Consider the following 15,814-nt stretch of genomic DNA (forward strand, 5'->3'; position numbering starts at 1 on the left):
AATATGTGGTTCTACCGACCATCTAAAATCTGCTTGTCCCCGTGTCCGGGCGGGTCGCCGAGGAATGCAACATCGTCTTACACCTCTCGATGGGCACGATGGCAATCGGTTGTCTTACGCGCAGACATTGATGGAGTCGCCTACGACACAACCGACGCTCCACCAACAGGCTGCGGTGACCCCAGACGCCGGCGCGGTCATTGTCAACAACTCTGTGGCAACCCCCGAATGTCCCGTTCGTAGTGATGTCACCGATATCGACGGCCACGCTGCACACCTGCAGGTTTCCCCGACTGTCGGCCTTCGTGCCGACCATGCAGGACCGACTCCCGTCCCTACTCCAACTACGTCCGTCGAGCTGAAACAGTTGTCGGATGGTGGCGAGAGGTCGCGCGTTTCTTGCCCCCCTGACGTTGCGCCCCCCACGCCCCTCCCTCTCGGCAGTGACCTATCTGAGGAAGGGTCTACACACAGCCTCTTGACGGACGTCAAAACCGTTTCTGACGCCGACGCACCTCCCCCAAGAACTGGGAAATCTAAGCGGTCGGCACGGAAGCAGAGTGCGGAGGAGATCCGCACTCTGGAAAAGAAACTGCAGCGCACTATAAAGCAGATCCGAAAAGACGGCAGTGAACGCGGCGGCACAGATGAAATGGGTTCCGTCGCGCGCCACGTGGGGGAGGCCGATATGGAGATGCATGTCGACCGTCCGAGTCCTGAGCTGATGGATACTGGCCATCAGCATACGCCGGCCGAGAAGTCTTGGGCAGACGAAAGTGAATAACACGGACCCTTTCTATCCCCACCATGCAAGATTATAAACTTGCCACAGTTAATTTGAATAGGATTGCATCTGATGTCAAACTTAAATGCTTGACCGACTATCTATATGCCGCCGATATAGATATAGTTTTCTTTCAAGAAGTTGTGTCCCCCAAGGTTGGAGAAATACCTGGGTATGATGCCATATTAAATCTTGGCACTGAGGCGGGCACTGCGATTTTATTCAAAGCTGGCATCGCTTACCAACCTACAGCGATTTTAGAAACGGGACGCGGCATTGCCGCCCAATTACAGGATTTGCTTCTCCTGAACGTGTACGCCCCGACAGGGTCCGCTGGCAGAAGGGACAGAAGTGAATTTTTTAGGGCTGAAGTTGTGACCTTATTGCCGAACGTTCGACTGAAGATCATCCTGGGTGGGGATTTCAACTGCGTTTTACGCAACGAAGATCAAAGTCCGCATTTTAATTTTTGTCCCGAGCTACTAACGTTAACAGATGGACTGCATTTACAAGATAGTTGGTGTCACCTTCGACCACACACGATGGGATATACCTATGTGAGCGCTGCTTCTTCTAGCCGTCTGGATAGGTTTTATGTTTCTCAAGATCTTTTACATACCATTCGTGATTGTGAATTATGGCCGCTCAGTTTTAGTGACCACTCCGCATACCATCTAACGATTCGGCATGTGCGGCAGAAGACATTTTTGGGACGCGGCACGTGGCAGCTGAATGTCTCGCTGCTCGATGAAGCGGATTTACGGCGTTGCCTCGTTGACACCTGGCAGCAGTGCCTCCAGAGGCAAGCTCGGTATAGGGAGCGCGTTCTTTGGTGGACGGAGTTTGTCAAGCCGCGGATTAAGAAATGTATTTGCCAGTTTGCCAGGACCAGGGCTTATTGGAGGAAACGGTCTCTAGAATTTTATTTCCTCGGTTTACGCCAGCTGTACAGCGATCCATCTGCTTTGTCCGACAACCTGATCCGCATCAAGCGTCTCAAAGCCAGAATTACTGCTTTAGTTCGTGAAGCACTTGTTGGCACTCGGGTCCGATCGCGCTCTTCTGATGACGTCTCCCACGAGTCCGCATCGTTATTCCATCTCATACGGGAAACCAAACGTGGTAAACAAAAAATTATTGCTCATCTGAAGGATGCTGGCGGGAATCTGTACAATGAACAGGGTGCTATCAAGACGCATGTCTTCAATTATTTTCGACAACATTATTCCGAGTCAGATACCGATCTATCGGCGGGGGATGATTTTTTAAACGACATCGCCTCCACAGTGGATCAGGATGATAACGCTACTCTCTTGGCCAATGTCACCAATTCTGAAGTTAAGTCCATCCTTGCGTGCGCTGCCAAGAACAAAGCTGCCGGCTTAGACGGCTTGCCGGTCGAATTTTATTCGCGGTTCTGGGATGTGATCGGCGACGAATTGACCGCCATGTATAACGAACTGTTATCGCATGCTGCCTTCCCCCCGCAGTTCACGGAAGGCATGGTTGTCCTGGTTCCTAAAACATCCAATCCGACTATGTTAAATGACTTTCGGCCAATTACGTTGCTTAACTCTGATTTCAAGATCTTGACTCGGATTATAAACACCAGGCTTAAAGTACTTCTTGGCAAAGTACTTGGCCCTTATCAGACGGGTGCAGTCAGTGGTCGATCGATGTTGAATGCCCTGTGTGAATATCGCGACCTGACTTATTTAACTTGGATTACCAACACTGATTTGGCGTTATTGTTTCTCGACTTCGATAAGGCGTTTGACAGAATTAATCACGGTTTTTTATTGCGCACAATGAGTCAAATGGGATTCAACGAGCGTTTTCGACAGCTTATTCAGAACTGTATCTGCGGAACGTCTTCACGCGTGAAGGTTAACGGCCAGTTAACCGCCCCCGTGCCCATACGACAAGCAGTGCGACAAGGGTGCCCCCTTTCTATGACGTTATTCTCGATCGCTATAGAGCCACTTCTTAAAAAGTTTTACTTAACTTTACACGGGTTGCAAACGTTAAACACCAAAACGGTCTGCCACGCCTACGCCGACGATATCAGTGTGCTTATTACTAACACCGAAGAGCTGGGGTCAGTTCGTCGGATTGTCCATCAGTACTCTGTCGCTTGTGGCGCTAGACTTAATGAGCGAAAGTCCAAAATCATGCCGTTAGGTCGCAACCCCAATTCCATCGATATTTCTTGGTTGGACAGGACCGAAGACCTGCGGCATCTAGGCCTGGTTATATCACCGAACCCCCACGCCATGCTCCACGTGAATTGGGAACGCAAGCTTACCATCTTACGCGCGGTGATCAAAGAACATAACATGCGGTCTTTAGACCGGATGCAGAGGGCACAGTTTATTAATAGTTACGTTTTTAGTAAGCTCTATCACACTGCCGCTGTTTTACCAATCCCGACAGCCATTGCGAAAAAAATTTTAGCACTTGCTTGCTGGTATGTCTGGAGAGGGAACATCTTTAAAGTTTCCTTTAAGGCTACCTCGTTACTTCGTTCCCGAGGTGGCTTAGGCGTCAAAGACGTTGAATCCCAATGTGTGGCGACTTTTTTAACTCGTACTTCCCGCATAATACACGGCAACCCAAATAGTCTCACTGCACGGCTTTTCAACACCTTACGTCCAAAGGATTTGTCTGCGCCAACGTCTGTGGGACACATTCATCCTGAGCTTGGCTATATCCGGCGGTATTATGTGGAGCTCAGCTATGTTCAGGACAACCCGCATCCGTTCAACACGGCGGCGACCTATCTTGCTCTTACTAAACGGCAGCTGGATAACCCAATTGAGAAGAAATATTTAGGCAAAAACTGGAGAAATGTCTGGAAGAACATTAGTTTTCCGCTCCTTCGCTCCAGAGTTCGAGCTGTTTGGTATGACGCTGTCAATGAGGTGATTCCCACTGGAGAGAAATTGCACAAAATCAAGCTGCGGCCCACCCCGTTTTGTGAGAAGTGTAACCTAGTGGAAACGCTGCCGCATCTCTTCCACTGCAGGGATCAAACACAAATATGGCAGTGGACCCGAAAGAAACTCGCTGTCATTAATCGGACGTCGGATACTTCCATTCAACTTCAAGACGCGCTTCAACCAGACTGGCAGCTTTATCCTCAATCTAAGAATAATAGTTATGTCTGGCTCATGGGCCAGTTCGTCTATTACATGCTTGTCCATACAACGCCAACGCTACACGATTATCAGATGTACCTCATTGAAGAGTACTATGCGATTAAGAAGTTGCGACAGTATAAAGATCAGTTTCAAAATTTTCTTACTATTGCTTTAAGTGATGGAAGACTTTAAGTTTACAGATCCATTGGACGGAGTTTTTCTTTTCTTATCTTTTCTTTTTCACTACTTTGTTAAATTGTTATTGTTTCCATGGATTTGGTCGGCTCCGCACCATCAGCTGTGGGTGATTTGCATCATGGGTCAAACGACGGTACAGAGTGCACTGTGCACTCGGCCTCGAACATTTACTTGTCTTTGGATTTCCTTTTCATGTTCAAATGACAGCACTTTACTTTTGGTTCCGCAGGGCGACACCCAGAAGAGGCTCCTCATTTGTTTCCTTTTATTTCGCGTTATCTTTCATCAAAGCTGCACGACGATTTAGTACGAACCAGGAGTTTTTCAGCAGCTTCTATTCTTTCTATCAAGAGGCTTTCCAAAACGGGAAATGGTTGTTTGGCATGTCCCTGCTCTATGGTGTCACCACGTTACCAGCGCTCCTCTTCCGACGCATGGCATGCTCAGGGTTTTGAGAAGGAGCAATCCACAATCAATCATCGGGAAACCGAATGCACAATACTAATCACCGACATGGAAACTGGGAAAATTATTCTACGTGAAGACCAACTTTGAGTATGTGCTGTGCTGGATTCATGGTGTGCTGCGTCCTCCAAAGACCAGACATGGATTTCTTTTTATCATTTTGTTTCTACCTATACAAATGATGGAACGTACATGACGCCCCATTGCAGGTTAAACAAAATATAATAATAAATACGTAACAATCAAATCAAATCACAAAACCATGCACTGGGTGCGGGGTATGGCGGTGACATCGTGGCCAGGCCTCCGGATTGTGACCCCTGCCCGCTTTGCCACCGGCTGCCAAGCACTCTAGTGCATACAAAAAAAAAAAAAAAAATAATAATAAAAAAAAAAAAGCAAAAAAAAAAAAAAAAAAGTGCCTCGGTAGCGTAGTAGTCAGCGCAAAAAAAAGAAAAAAAAAAAAAAACAAAAAAAAAATAAAAAAAAAAATGGATAAGGCGTCGGACTAAAAATAAAAAAAAAAAAAAAAAAAAAATAAAAAAAAAAAAAAAAAAAAAGTGGCGCAATTGGTTAGCGCACGGTACTTATAAGGCAGTAGCCGTGAGCAATGCCGGGGTTGTGAGTTCGAAAAAAAAATTAAATAAAAAAAAAAAAAAAAAATAAAAAAAAAAAAAAAGTCGGTAGAGCATGAGACTCTTAATCTCAGGGTCGTGGGTTCGAGCCCCACGCTGGGCGGCGCCAAATTTTGTGTCTACGCGGATGCAACCTGCGCCCCTCTCGTGAGCCTTGCGTAATGAACGTAACGGGTTACGACGATGCCTAGCTTCGTATGAATATCAGAGGAATGGTTGTTGAAGCTGAAAAAAAAAAAAAAAAAAAAAAAAAAAAAAAAAAAAAAAAAAAAAAAAAAAAAAAAGTCGTAGAGCATTCGACTGCAGATCGAGAGGTCCCCGGTTCAATCCCGGGTGCCCCCTTCATTTTTCAGTATCTCGAAAAAACAAATGACGATTGTCGCGGTGAGTTGCAAATGCATGTTTGAGATGCACCCTGCACGCCATACCGAAGGCTTTGGAGCAACATTTCAATGGGGGGGATCGCAGCCCAGAGTCTTGCAGGTCATCGTCCTCCCGCCATGAGGTCGAACTGTACGAAATCCACTTGCTTGGCGGAAGAATCTTGTACACTGAATTTTGTAGAATATGGTGATAGGCAAAAGTTTTCTTGTACCGCTGCACGGAGAAACAAAAATTGGAGGAGCTGGGATTTGAACCCAGGACTTTCTGCATGCGAAGCAGACACTCTACCACTGAGTTACACCCCCGCCAGAGCAAGTACATCTGGGACGAGTGCCTCGTGGATCCTACTGTCATTATTTCTTAGGTTTGAACGGTACAGTAAGTGTTGGAGGAACCTATTCATGACAAGACCTAAGCAGCGTCGACTCCGTGGCGCAACGGTAGCGCGTCTGACTCCAGATCAGAAGGTTGCGTGTTCAAATCACGTCGGGGTCACAATGAAATTTTCGTTTACGGAAGCCATAGGCGAGTATGTCAGTTTAATCAGATACCAAACGATTACGGAGAACGGACGAACAGAACTTGCTTGAAAAAAGCTACTAGTGCAATTTTCGCGTTCTGACATTAAGGTGAAGGCGCCGACTCGCACGTTCTCCAGGCGCGAAGTGTCTAGTATTTTTGATATTTATATCGTTTAACGCTAATATATAACTGAGAGATAATGATTACGCAATATTTTGCTCGATTAGACGTCTTTAGCCAGGCAGAGTATAATACTTTTCCTTAAGTTATGGGAACAGAAAGATCGTGAAAGGGGGTATAGCTCAGTCGTAGAGCATTCGACTGCAGATCGAGAGGTCCCCGGTTCAATCCCGGGTGCCCCCTTCATTTTTCAGTATCTCGAAAAAACAAATGACGATTGTCGCGGTGAGTTGCAAATGCATGTTTGAGATGCACCCTGCACGCCATACCGAAGGCTTTGGAGCAACATTTCAATGGGGGGGATCGCAGCCCAGAGTCTTGCAGGTCATCGTCCTCCCGCCATGAGGTCGAACTGTACGAAATCCACTTGCTTGGCGGAAGAATCTTGTACACTGAATTTTGTAGAATATGGTGATAGGCAAAAGTTTTCTTGTACCGCTGCACGGAGAAACAAAAATTGGAGGAGCTGGGATTTGAACCCAGGACTTTCTGCATGCGAAGCAGACACTCTACCACTGAGTTACACCCCCGCCAGAGCAAGTACATCTGGGACGAGTGCCTCGTGGATCCTACTGTCATTATTTCTTAGGTTTGAACGGTACAGTAAGTGTTGGAGGAACCTATTCATGACAAGACCTAAGCAGCGTCGACTCCGTGGCGCAACGGTAGCGCGTCTGACTCCAGATCAGAAGGTTGCGTGTTCAAATCACGTCGGGGTCACAATGAAATTTTCGTTTACGGAAGCCATAGGCGAGTATGTCAGTTTAATCAGATACCAAACGATTACGGAGAACGGACGAACAGAACTTGCTTGAAAAAAGCTACTAGTGCAATTTTCGCGTTCTGACATTAAGGTGAAGGCGCCGACTCGCACGTTCTCCAGGCGCGAAGTGTCTAGTATTTTTGATATTTATATCGTTTAACGCTAATATATAACTGAGAGATAATGATTACGCAATATTTTGCTCGATTAGACGTCTTTAGCCAGGCAGAGTATAATACTTTTCCTTAAGTTATGGGAACAGAAAGATCGTGAAAGGGGGTATAGCTCAGTCGTAGAGCATTCGACTGCAGATCGAGAGGTCCCCGGTTCAATCCCGGGTGCCCCCTTCATTTTTCAGTATCTCGAAAAAACAAATGACGATTGTCGCGGTGAGTTGCAAATGCATGTTTGAGATGCACCCTGCACGCCATACCGAAGGCTTTGGAGCAACATTTCAATGGGGGGGATCGCAGCCCAGAGTCTTGCAGGTCATCGTCCTCCCGCCATGAGGTCGAACTGTACGAAATCCACTTGCTTGGCGGAAGAATCTTGTACACTGAATTTTGTAGAATATGGTGATAGGCAAAAGTTTTCTTGTACCGCTGCACGGAGAAACAAAAATTGGAGGAGCTGGGATTTGAACCCAGGACTTTCTGCATGCGAAGCAGACACTCTACCACTGAGTTACACCCCCGCCAGAGCAAGTACATCTGGGACGAGTGCCTCGTGGATCCTACTGTCATTATTTCTTAGGTTTGAACGGTACAGTAAGTGTTGGAGGAACCTATTCATGACAAGACCTAAGCAGCGTCGACTCCGTGGCGCAACGGTAGCGCGTCTGACTCCAGATCAGAAGGTTGCGTGTTCAAATCACGTCGGGGTCACAATGAAATTTTCGTTTACGGAAGCCATAGGCGAGTATGTCAGTTTAATCAGATACCAAACGATTACGGAGAACGGACGAACAGAACTTGCTTGAAAAAAGCTACTAGTGCAATTTTCGCGTTCTGACATTAAGGTGAAGGCGCCGACTCGCACGTTCTCCAGGCGCGAAGTGTCTAGTATTTTTGATATTTATATCGTTTAACGCTAATATATAACTGAGAGATAATGATTACGCAATATTTTGCTCGATTAGACGTCTTTAGCCAGGCAGAGTATAATACTTTTCCTTAAGTTATGGGAACAGAAAGATCGTGAAAGGGGGTATAGCTCAGTCGTAGAGCATTCGACTGCAGATCGAGAGGTCCCCGGTTCAATCCCGGGTGCCCCCTTCATTTTTCAGTATCTCGAAAAAACAAATGACGATTGTCGCGGTGAGTTGCAAATGCATGTTTGAGATGCACCCTGCACGCCATACCGAAGGCTTTGGAGCAACATTTCAATGGGGGGGATCGCAGCCCAGAGTCTTGCAGGTCATCGTCCTCCCGCCATGAGGTCGAACTGTACGAAATCCACTTGCTTGGCGGAAGAATCTTGTACACTGAATTTTGTAGAATATGGTGATAGGCAAAAGTTTTCTTGTACCGCTGCACGGAGAAACAAAAATTGGAGGAGCTGGGATTTGAACCCAGGACTTTCTGCATGCGAAGCAGACACTCTACCACTGAGTTACACCCCCGCCAGAGCAAGTACATCTGGGACGAGTGCCTCGTGGATCCTACTGTCATTATTTCTTAGGTTTGAACGGTACAGTAAGTGTTGGAGGAACCTATTCATGACAAGACCTAAGCAGCGTCGACTCCGTGGCGCAACGGTAGCGCGTCTGACTCCAGATCAGAAGGTTGCGTGTTCAAATCACGTCGGGGTCACAATGAAATTTTCGTTTACGGAAGCCATAGGCGAGTATGTCAGTTTAATCAGATACCAAACGATTACGGAGAACGGACGAACAGAACTTGCTTGAAAAAAGCTACTAGTGCAATTTTCGCGTTCTGACATTAAGGTGAAGGCGCCGACTCGCACGTTCTCCAGGCGCGAAGTGTCTAGTATTTTTGATATTTATATCGTTTAACGCTAATATATAACTGAGAGATAATGATTACGCAATATTTTGCTCGATTAGACGTCTTTAGCCAGGCAGAGTATAATACTTTTCCTTAAGTTATGGGAACAGAAAGATCGTGAAAGGGGGTATAGCTCAGTCGTAGAGCATTCGACTGCAGATCGAGAGGTCCCCGGTTCAATCCCGGGTGCCCCCTTCATTTTTCAGTATCTCGAAAAAACAAATGACGATTGTCGCGGTGAGTTGCAAATGCATGTTTGAGATGCACCCTGCACGCCATACCGAAGGCTTTGGAGCAACATTTCAATGGGGGGGATCGCAGCCCAGAGTCTTGCAGGTCATCGTCCTCCCGCCATGAGGTCGAACTGTACGAAATCCACTTGCTTGGCGGAAGAATCTTGTACACTGAATTTTGTAGAATATGGTGATAGGCAAAAGTTTTCTTGTACCGCTGCACGGAGAAACAAAAATTGGAGGAGCTGGGATTTGAACCCAGGACTTTCTGCATGCGAAGCAGACACTCTACCACTGAGTTACACCCCCGCCAGAGCAAGTACATCTGGGACGAGTGCCTCGTGGATCCTACTGTCATTATTTCTTAGGTTTGAACGGTACAGTAAGTGTTGGAGGAACCTATTCATGACAAGACCTAAGCAGCGTCGACTCCGTGGCGCAACGGTAGCGCGTCTGACTCCAGATCAGAAGGTTGCGTGTTCAAATCACGTCGGGGTCACAATGAAATTTTCGTTTACGGAAGCCATAGGCGAGTATGTCAGTTTAATCAGATACCAAACGATTACGGAGAACGGACGAACAGAACTTGCTTGAAAAAAGCTACTAGTGCAATTTTCGCGTTCTGACATTAAGGTGAAGGCGCCGACTCGCACGTTCTCCAGGCGCGAAGTGTCTAGTATTTTTGATATTTATATCGTTTAACGCTAATATATAACTGAGAGATAATGATTACGCAATATTTTGCTCGATTAGACGTCTTTAGCCAGGCAGAGTATAATACTTTTCCTTAAGTTATGGGAACAGAAAGATCGTGAAAGGGGGTATAGCTCAGTCGTAGAGCATTCGACTGCAGATCGAGAGGTCCCCGGTTCAATCCCGGGTGCCCCCTTCATTTTTCAGTATCTCGAAAAAACAAATGACGATTGTCGCGGTGAGTTGCAAATGCATGTTTGAGATGCACCCTGCACGCCATACCGAAGGCTTTGGAGCAACATTTCAATGGGGGGGAACGCAGCCCAGAGTCTTGCAGGTCATCGTCCTCCCGCCATGAGGTCGAACTGTACGAAATCCACTTGCTTGGCGGAAGAATCTTGTACACTGAATTTTGTAGAATATGGTGATAGGCAAAAGTTTTCTTGTACCGCTGCACGGAGAAACAAAAATTGGAGGAGCTGGGATTTGAACCCAGGACTTTCTGCATGCGAAGCAGACACTCTACCACTGAGTTACACCCCCGCCAGAGCAAGTACATCTGGGACGAGTGCCTCGTGGATCCTACTGTCATTATTTCTTAGGTTTGAACGGTACAGTAAGTGTTGGAGGAACCTATTCATGACAAGACCTAAGCAGCGTCGACTCCGTGGCGCAACGGTAGCGCGTCTGACTCCAGATCAGAAGGTTGCGTGTTCAAATCACGTCGGGGTCACAATGAAATTTTCGTTTACGGAAGCCATAGGCGAGTATGTCAGTTTAATCAGATACCAAACGATTACGGAGAACGGACGAACAGAACTTGCTTGAAAAAAGCTACTAGTGCAATTTTCGCGTTCTGACATTAAGGTGAAGGCGCCGACTCGCACGTTCTCCAGGCGCGAAGTGTCTAGTATTTTTGATATTTATATCGTTTAACGCTAATATATAACTGAGAGATAATGATTACGCAATATTTTGCTCGATTAGACGTCTTTAGCCAGGCAGAGTATAATACTTTTCCTTAAGTTATGGGAACAGAAAGATCGTGAAAGGGGGTATAGCTCAGTCGTAGAGCATTCGACTGCAGATCGAGAGGTCCCCGGTTCAATCCCGGGTGCCCCCTTCATTTTTCAGTATCTCGAAAAAACAAATGACGATTGTCGCGGTGAGTTGCAAATGCATGTTTGAGATGCACCCTGCACGCCATACCGAAGGCTTTGGAGCAACATTTCAATGGGGGGGATCGCAGCCCAGAGTCTTGCAGGTCATCGTCCTCCCGCCATGAGGTCGAACTGTACGAAATCCACTTGCTTGGCGGAAGAATCTTGTACACTGAATTTTGTAGAATATGGTGATAGGCAAAAGTTTTCTTGTACCGCTGCACGGAGAAACAAAAATTGGAGGAGCTGGGATTTGAACCCAGGACTTTCTGCATGCGAAGCAGACACTCTACCACTGAGTTACACCCCCGCCAGAGCAAGTACATCTGGGACGAGTGCCTCGTGGATCCTACTGTCATTATTTCTTAGGTTTGAACGGTACAGTAAGTGTTGGAGGAACCTATTCATGACAAGACCTAAGCAGCGTCGACTCCGTGGCGCAACGGTAGCGCGTCTGACTCCAGATCAGAAGGTTGCGTGTTCAAATCACGTCGGGGTCACAATGAAATTTTCGTTTACGGAAGCCATAGGCGAGTATGTCAGTTTAATCAGATACCAAACGATTACGGAGAACGGACGAACAGAACTTGCTTGAAAAAAGCTACTAGTGCAATTTTCGCGTTCTGACATTAAGGTGAAGGCGCCGACTCGCACGTTCTCCAGGCGCGAAGTGTCTAGTATTTTTGATATTTATATCGTTTAACGCTAATATATAACTGAGAGATAATGATTACGCAATATTATGCTCGATTAGACGTCTTTAGCCAGGCAGAGTATAATACTTTTCCTTAAGTTATGGGAACAGAAAGATCGTGAAAGGGGGTATAGCTCAGTCGTAGAGCATTCGACTGCAGATCGAGAGGTCCCCGGTTCAATCCCGGGTGCCCCCTTCATTTTTCAGTATCTCGAAAAAACAAATGACGATTGTCGCGGTGAGTTGCAAATGCATGTTTGAGATGCACCCTGCACGCCATACCGAAGGCTTTGGAGCAACATTTCAATGGGGGGGATCGCAGCCCAGAGTCTTGCAGGTCATCGTCCTCCCGCCATGAGGTCGAACTGTACGAAATCCACTTGCTTGGCGGAAGAATCTTGTACACTGAATTTTGTAGAATATGGTGATAGGCAAAAGTTTTCTTGTACCGCTGCACGGAGAAACAAAAATTGGAGGAGCTGGGATTTGAACCCAGGACTTTCTGCATGCGAAGCAGACACTCTACCACTGAGTTACACCCCCGCCAGAGCAAGTACATCTGGGACGAGTGCCTCGTGGATCCTACTGTCATTATTTCTTAGGTTTGAACGGTACAGTAAGTGTTGGAGGAACCTATTCATGACAAGACCTAAGCAGCGTCGACTCCGTGGCGCAACGGTAGCGCGTCTGACTCCAGATCAGAAGGTTGCGTGTTCAAATCACGTCGGGGTCACAATGAAATTTTCGTTTACGGAAGCCATAGGCGAGTATGTCAGTTTAATCAGATACCAAACGATTACGGAGAACGGACGAACAGAACTTGCTTGAAAAAAGCTACTAGTGCAATTTTCGCGTTCTGACATTAAGGTGAAGGCGCCGACTCGCACGTTCTCCAGGCGCGAAGTGTCTAGTATTTTTGATATTTATATCGTTTAACGCTAATATATAACTGAGAGATAATGATTACGCAATATTTTGCTCGATTAGACGTCTTTAGCCAGGCAGAGTATAATACTTTTCCTTAAGTTATGGGAACAGAAAGATCGTGAAAGGGGGTATAGCTCAGTCGTAGAGCATTCGACTGCAGATCGAGAGGTCCCCGGTTCAATCCCGGGTGCCCCCTTCATTTTTCAGTATCTCGAAAAAACAAATGACGATTGTCGCGGTGAGTTGCAAATGCATGTTTGAGATGCACCCTGCACGCCATACCGAAGGCTTTGGAGCAACATTTCAATGGGGGGGATCGCAGCCCAGAGTCTTGCAGGTCATCGTCCTCCCGCCATGAGGTCGAACTGTACGAAATCCACTTGCTTGGCGGAAGAATCTTGTACACTGAATTTTGTAGAATATGGTGATAGGCAAAAGTTTTCTTGTACCGCTGCACGGAGAAACAAAAATTGGAGGAGCTGGGATTTGAACCCAGGACTTTCTGCATGCGAAGCAGACACTCTACCACTGAGTTACACCCCCGCCAGAGCAAGTACATCTGGGACGAGTGCCTCGTGGATCCTACTGTCATTATTTCTTAGGTTTGAACGGTACAGTAAGTGTTGGAGGAACCTATTCATGACAAGACCTAAGCAGCGTCGACTCCGTGGCGCAACGGTAGCGCGTCTGACTCCAGATCAGAAGGTTGCGTGTTCAAATCACGTCGGGGTCACAATGAAATTTTCGTTTACGGAAGCCATAGGCGAGTATGTCAGTTTAATCAGATACCAAACGATTACGGAGAACGGACGAACAGAACTTGCTTGAAAAAAGCTACTAGTGCAATTTTCGCGTTCTGACATTAAGGTGAAGGCGCCGACTCGCACGTTCTCCAGGCGCGAAGTGTCTAGTATTTTTGATATTTATATCGTTTAACGCTAATATATAACTGAGAGATAATGATTACGCAATATTTTGCTCGATTAGACGTCTTTAGCCAGGCAGAGTATAATACTTTTCCTTAAGTTATGGGAACAGAAAGATCGTGAAAGGGGGTATAGCTCAGTCGTAGAGCATTCGACTGCAGATCGAGAGGTCCCCGGTTCAATCCCGAGTGCCCCCTTCATTTTTCAGTATCTCGAAAAAACAAATGACGATTGTCGCGGTGAGTTGCAAATGCATGTTTGAGATGCACCCTGCACGCCATACCGAAGGCTTTGGAGCAACATTTCAATGGGGGGGATCGCAGCCCAGAGTCTTGCAGGTCATCGTCCTCCCGCCATGAGGTCGAACTGTACGAAATCCACTTGCTTGGCGGAAGAATCTTGTACACTGAATTTTGTAGAATATGGTGATAGGCAAAAGTTTTCTTGTACCGCTGCACGGAGAAACAAAAATTGGAGGAGCTGGGATTTGAACCCAGGACTTTCTGCATGCGAAGCAGACACTCTACCACTGAGTTACACCCCCGCCAGAGCAAGTACATCTGGGACGAGTGCCTCGTGGATCCTACTGTCATTATTTCTTAGGTTTGAACGGTACAGTAAGTGTTGGAGGAACCTATTCATGACAAGACCTAAGCAGCGTCGACTCCGTGGCGCAACGGTAGCGCGTCTGACTCCAGATCAGAAGGTTGCGTGTTCAAATCACGTCGGGGTCACAATGAAATTTTCGTTTACGGAAGCCATAGGCGAGTATGTCAGTTTAATCAGATACCAAACGATTACGGAGAACGGACGAACAGAACTTGCTTGAAAAAAGCTACTAGTGCAATTTTCGCGTTCTGACATTAAGGTGAAGGCGCCGACTCGCACGTTCTCCAGGCGCGAAGTGTCTAGTATTTTTGATATTTATATCGTTTAACGCTAATATATAACTGAGAGATAATGATTACGCAATATTTTGCTCGATTAGACGTCTTTAGCCAGGCAGAGTATAATACTTTTCCTTAAGTTATGGGAACAGAAAGATCGTGAAAGGGGGTATAGCTCAGTCGTAGAGCATTCGACTGCAGATCGAGAGGTCCCCGGTTCAATCCCGGGTGCCCCCTTCATTTTTCAGTATCTCGAAAAAACAAATGACGATTGTCGCGGTGAGTTGCAAATGCATGTTTGAGATGCACCCTGCACGCCATACCGAAGGCTTTGGAGCAACATTTCAATGGGGGGGATCGCAGCCCAGAGTCTTGCAGGTCATCGTCCTCCCGCCATGAGGTCGAACTGTACGAAATCCACTTGCTTGGCGGAAGAATCTTGTACACTGAATTTTGTAGAATATGGTGATAGGCAAAAGTTTTCTTGTACCGCTGCACGGAGAAACAAAAATTGGAGGAGCTGGGATTTGAACCCAGGACTTTCTGCATGCGAAGCAGACACTCTACCACTGAGTTACACCCCCGCCAGAGCAAGTACATCTGGGACGAGTGCCTCGTGGATCCTACTGTCATTATTTCTTAGGTTTGAACGGTACAGTAAGTGTTGGAGGAACCTATTCATGACAAGACCTAAGCAGCGTCGACTCCGTGGCGCAACGGTAGCGCGTCTGACTCCAGATCAGAAGGTTGCGTGTTCAAATCACGTCGGGGTCACAATGAAATTTTCGTTTACGGAAGCCATAGGCGAGTATGTCAGTTTAATCAGATACCAAACGATTACGGAGAACGGACGAACAGAACTTGCTTGAAAAAAGCTACTAGTGCAATTTTCGCGTTCTGACATTAAGGTGAAGGCGCCGACTCGCACGTTCTCCAGGCGCGAAGTGTCTAGTATTTTTGATATTTATATCGTTTAACGCTAATATATAACTGAGAGATAATGATTACGCAATATTTTGCTCGATTAGACGTCTTTAGCCAGGCAGAGTATAATACTTTTCCTTAAGTTATGGGAACAGAAAGATCGTGAAAGGGGGTATAGCTCAGTCGTAGAGCATTCGACTGCAGATCGAGAGGTCCCCGGTTCAATCCCGGGTGCCCCCTTCATTTTTCAGTATCTCGAAAAAACAAATGACGATTGTCGCGGTGAGTTGCAA

The 15,814-nt window shown here is 46.6% G+C and overlaps 33 non-coding genes across 33 annotated transcripts; 22 read left to right on the top strand and 11 right to left on the bottom strand.

The window, feature by feature from the left end:
• Positions 1-5,839: 5,839 nt before the first annotated feature.
• On the bottom strand, positions 5,840-5,911 carry Trnaa-cgc. The gene has a single exon. It is a non-coding gene; the product is annotated as a tRNA-Ala (tRNA).
• Positions 5,912-6,029: 118 nt separating this feature from the next.
• Trnaw-cca lies at positions 6,030-6,101 on the top strand. Its single transcript has one exon. It is a non-coding gene; the product is annotated as a tRNA-Trp (tRNA).
• Positions 6,102-6,419: 318 nt separating this feature from the next.
• Trnac-gca lies at positions 6,420-6,491 on the top strand. The gene has a single exon. It is a non-coding gene; the product is annotated as a tRNA-Cys (tRNA).
• Positions 6,492-6,766: 275 nt separating this feature from the next.
• On the bottom strand, positions 6,767-6,838 carry Trnaa-cgc. Its single transcript has one exon. It is a non-coding gene; the product is annotated as a tRNA-Ala (tRNA).
• A 118-nt stretch (positions 6,839-6,956) lies between these two features.
• Trnaw-cca lies at positions 6,957-7,028 on the top strand. The gene has a single exon. It is a non-coding gene; the product is annotated as a tRNA-Trp (tRNA).
• Positions 7,029-7,346: 318 nt separating this feature from the next.
• Trnac-gca lies at positions 7,347-7,418 on the top strand. The gene has a single exon. It is a non-coding gene; the product is annotated as a tRNA-Cys (tRNA).
• Positions 7,419-7,693: 275 nt separating this feature from the next.
• Trnaa-cgc lies at positions 7,694-7,765 on the bottom strand. The gene has a single exon. It is a non-coding gene; the product is annotated as a tRNA-Ala (tRNA).
• A 118-nt stretch (positions 7,766-7,883) lies between these two features.
• On the top strand, positions 7,884-7,955 carry Trnaw-cca. Its single transcript has one exon. It is a non-coding gene; the product is annotated as a tRNA-Trp (tRNA).
• Positions 7,956-8,273: 318 nt separating this feature from the next.
• Trnac-gca lies at positions 8,274-8,345 on the top strand. The gene has a single exon. It is a non-coding gene; the product is annotated as a tRNA-Cys (tRNA).
• Positions 8,346-8,620: 275 nt separating this feature from the next.
• On the bottom strand, positions 8,621-8,692 carry Trnaa-cgc. Its single transcript has one exon. It is a non-coding gene; the product is annotated as a tRNA-Ala (tRNA).
• Positions 8,693-8,810: 118 nt separating this feature from the next.
• Trnaw-cca lies at positions 8,811-8,882 on the top strand. Its single transcript has one exon. It is a non-coding gene; the product is annotated as a tRNA-Trp (tRNA).
• Positions 8,883-9,200: 318 nt separating this feature from the next.
• On the top strand, positions 9,201-9,272 carry Trnac-gca. The gene has a single exon. It is a non-coding gene; the product is annotated as a tRNA-Cys (tRNA).
• A 275-nt stretch (positions 9,273-9,547) lies between these two features.
• Positions 9,548-9,619, bottom strand: Trnaa-cgc. The gene has a single exon. It is a non-coding gene; the product is annotated as a tRNA-Ala (tRNA).
• Positions 9,620-9,737: 118 nt separating this feature from the next.
• Trnaw-cca lies at positions 9,738-9,809 on the top strand. Its single transcript has one exon. It is a non-coding gene; the product is annotated as a tRNA-Trp (tRNA).
• Positions 9,810-10,127: 318 nt separating this feature from the next.
• Positions 10,128-10,199, top strand: Trnac-gca. Its single transcript has one exon. It is a non-coding gene; the product is annotated as a tRNA-Cys (tRNA).
• A 275-nt stretch (positions 10,200-10,474) lies between these two features.
• Positions 10,475-10,546, bottom strand: Trnaa-cgc. The gene has a single exon. It is a non-coding gene; the product is annotated as a tRNA-Ala (tRNA).
• Positions 10,547-10,664: 118 nt separating this feature from the next.
• Positions 10,665-10,736, top strand: Trnaw-cca. Its single transcript has one exon. It is a non-coding gene; the product is annotated as a tRNA-Trp (tRNA).
• Positions 10,737-11,054: 318 nt separating this feature from the next.
• Positions 11,055-11,126, top strand: Trnac-gca. The gene has a single exon. It is a non-coding gene; the product is annotated as a tRNA-Cys (tRNA).
• A 275-nt stretch (positions 11,127-11,401) lies between these two features.
• Trnaa-cgc lies at positions 11,402-11,473 on the bottom strand. The gene has a single exon. It is a non-coding gene; the product is annotated as a tRNA-Ala (tRNA).
• A 118-nt stretch (positions 11,474-11,591) lies between these two features.
• On the top strand, positions 11,592-11,663 carry Trnaw-cca. The gene has a single exon. It is a non-coding gene; the product is annotated as a tRNA-Trp (tRNA).
• A 318-nt stretch (positions 11,664-11,981) lies between these two features.
• Positions 11,982-12,053, top strand: Trnac-gca. Its single transcript has one exon. It is a non-coding gene; the product is annotated as a tRNA-Cys (tRNA).
• Positions 12,054-12,328: 275 nt separating this feature from the next.
• Positions 12,329-12,400, bottom strand: Trnaa-cgc. The gene has a single exon. It is a non-coding gene; the product is annotated as a tRNA-Ala (tRNA).
• Positions 12,401-12,518: 118 nt separating this feature from the next.
• On the top strand, positions 12,519-12,590 carry Trnaw-cca. The gene has a single exon. It is a non-coding gene; the product is annotated as a tRNA-Trp (tRNA).
• A 318-nt stretch (positions 12,591-12,908) lies between these two features.
• On the top strand, positions 12,909-12,980 carry Trnac-gca. The gene has a single exon. It is a non-coding gene; the product is annotated as a tRNA-Cys (tRNA).
• Positions 12,981-13,255: 275 nt separating this feature from the next.
• Positions 13,256-13,327, bottom strand: Trnaa-cgc. The gene has a single exon. It is a non-coding gene; the product is annotated as a tRNA-Ala (tRNA).
• A 118-nt stretch (positions 13,328-13,445) lies between these two features.
• Positions 13,446-13,517, top strand: Trnaw-cca. Its single transcript has one exon. It is a non-coding gene; the product is annotated as a tRNA-Trp (tRNA).
• Positions 13,518-13,835: 318 nt separating this feature from the next.
• On the top strand, positions 13,836-13,907 carry Trnac-gca. Its single transcript has one exon. It is a non-coding gene; the product is annotated as a tRNA-Cys (tRNA).
• Positions 13,908-14,182: 275 nt separating this feature from the next.
• On the bottom strand, positions 14,183-14,254 carry Trnaa-cgc. Its single transcript has one exon. It is a non-coding gene; the product is annotated as a tRNA-Ala (tRNA).
• A 118-nt stretch (positions 14,255-14,372) lies between these two features.
• On the top strand, positions 14,373-14,444 carry Trnaw-cca. Its single transcript has one exon. It is a non-coding gene; the product is annotated as a tRNA-Trp (tRNA).
• Positions 14,445-14,762: 318 nt separating this feature from the next.
• Positions 14,763-14,834, top strand: Trnac-gca. The gene has a single exon. It is a non-coding gene; the product is annotated as a tRNA-Cys (tRNA).
• Positions 14,835-15,109: 275 nt separating this feature from the next.
• Trnaa-cgc lies at positions 15,110-15,181 on the bottom strand. Its single transcript has one exon. It is a non-coding gene; the product is annotated as a tRNA-Ala (tRNA).
• A 118-nt stretch (positions 15,182-15,299) lies between these two features.
• Positions 15,300-15,371, top strand: Trnaw-cca. Its single transcript has one exon. It is a non-coding gene; the product is annotated as a tRNA-Trp (tRNA).
• A 318-nt stretch (positions 15,372-15,689) lies between these two features.
• Trnac-gca lies at positions 15,690-15,761 on the top strand. Its single transcript has one exon. It is a non-coding gene; the product is annotated as a tRNA-Cys (tRNA).
• The last annotated feature ends 53 nt before the right edge of the window (positions 15,762-15,814 follow it).

The sequence above is a fragment of the Schistocerca americana genome, chromosome 3, assembly GCF_021461395.2.
Source record: "Schistocerca americana isolate TAMUIC-IGC-003095 chromosome 3, iqSchAmer2.1, whole genome shotgun sequence".
Lineage (NCBI taxonomy): Eukaryota > Metazoa > Arthropoda > Insecta > Orthoptera > Acrididae > Schistocerca > Schistocerca americana.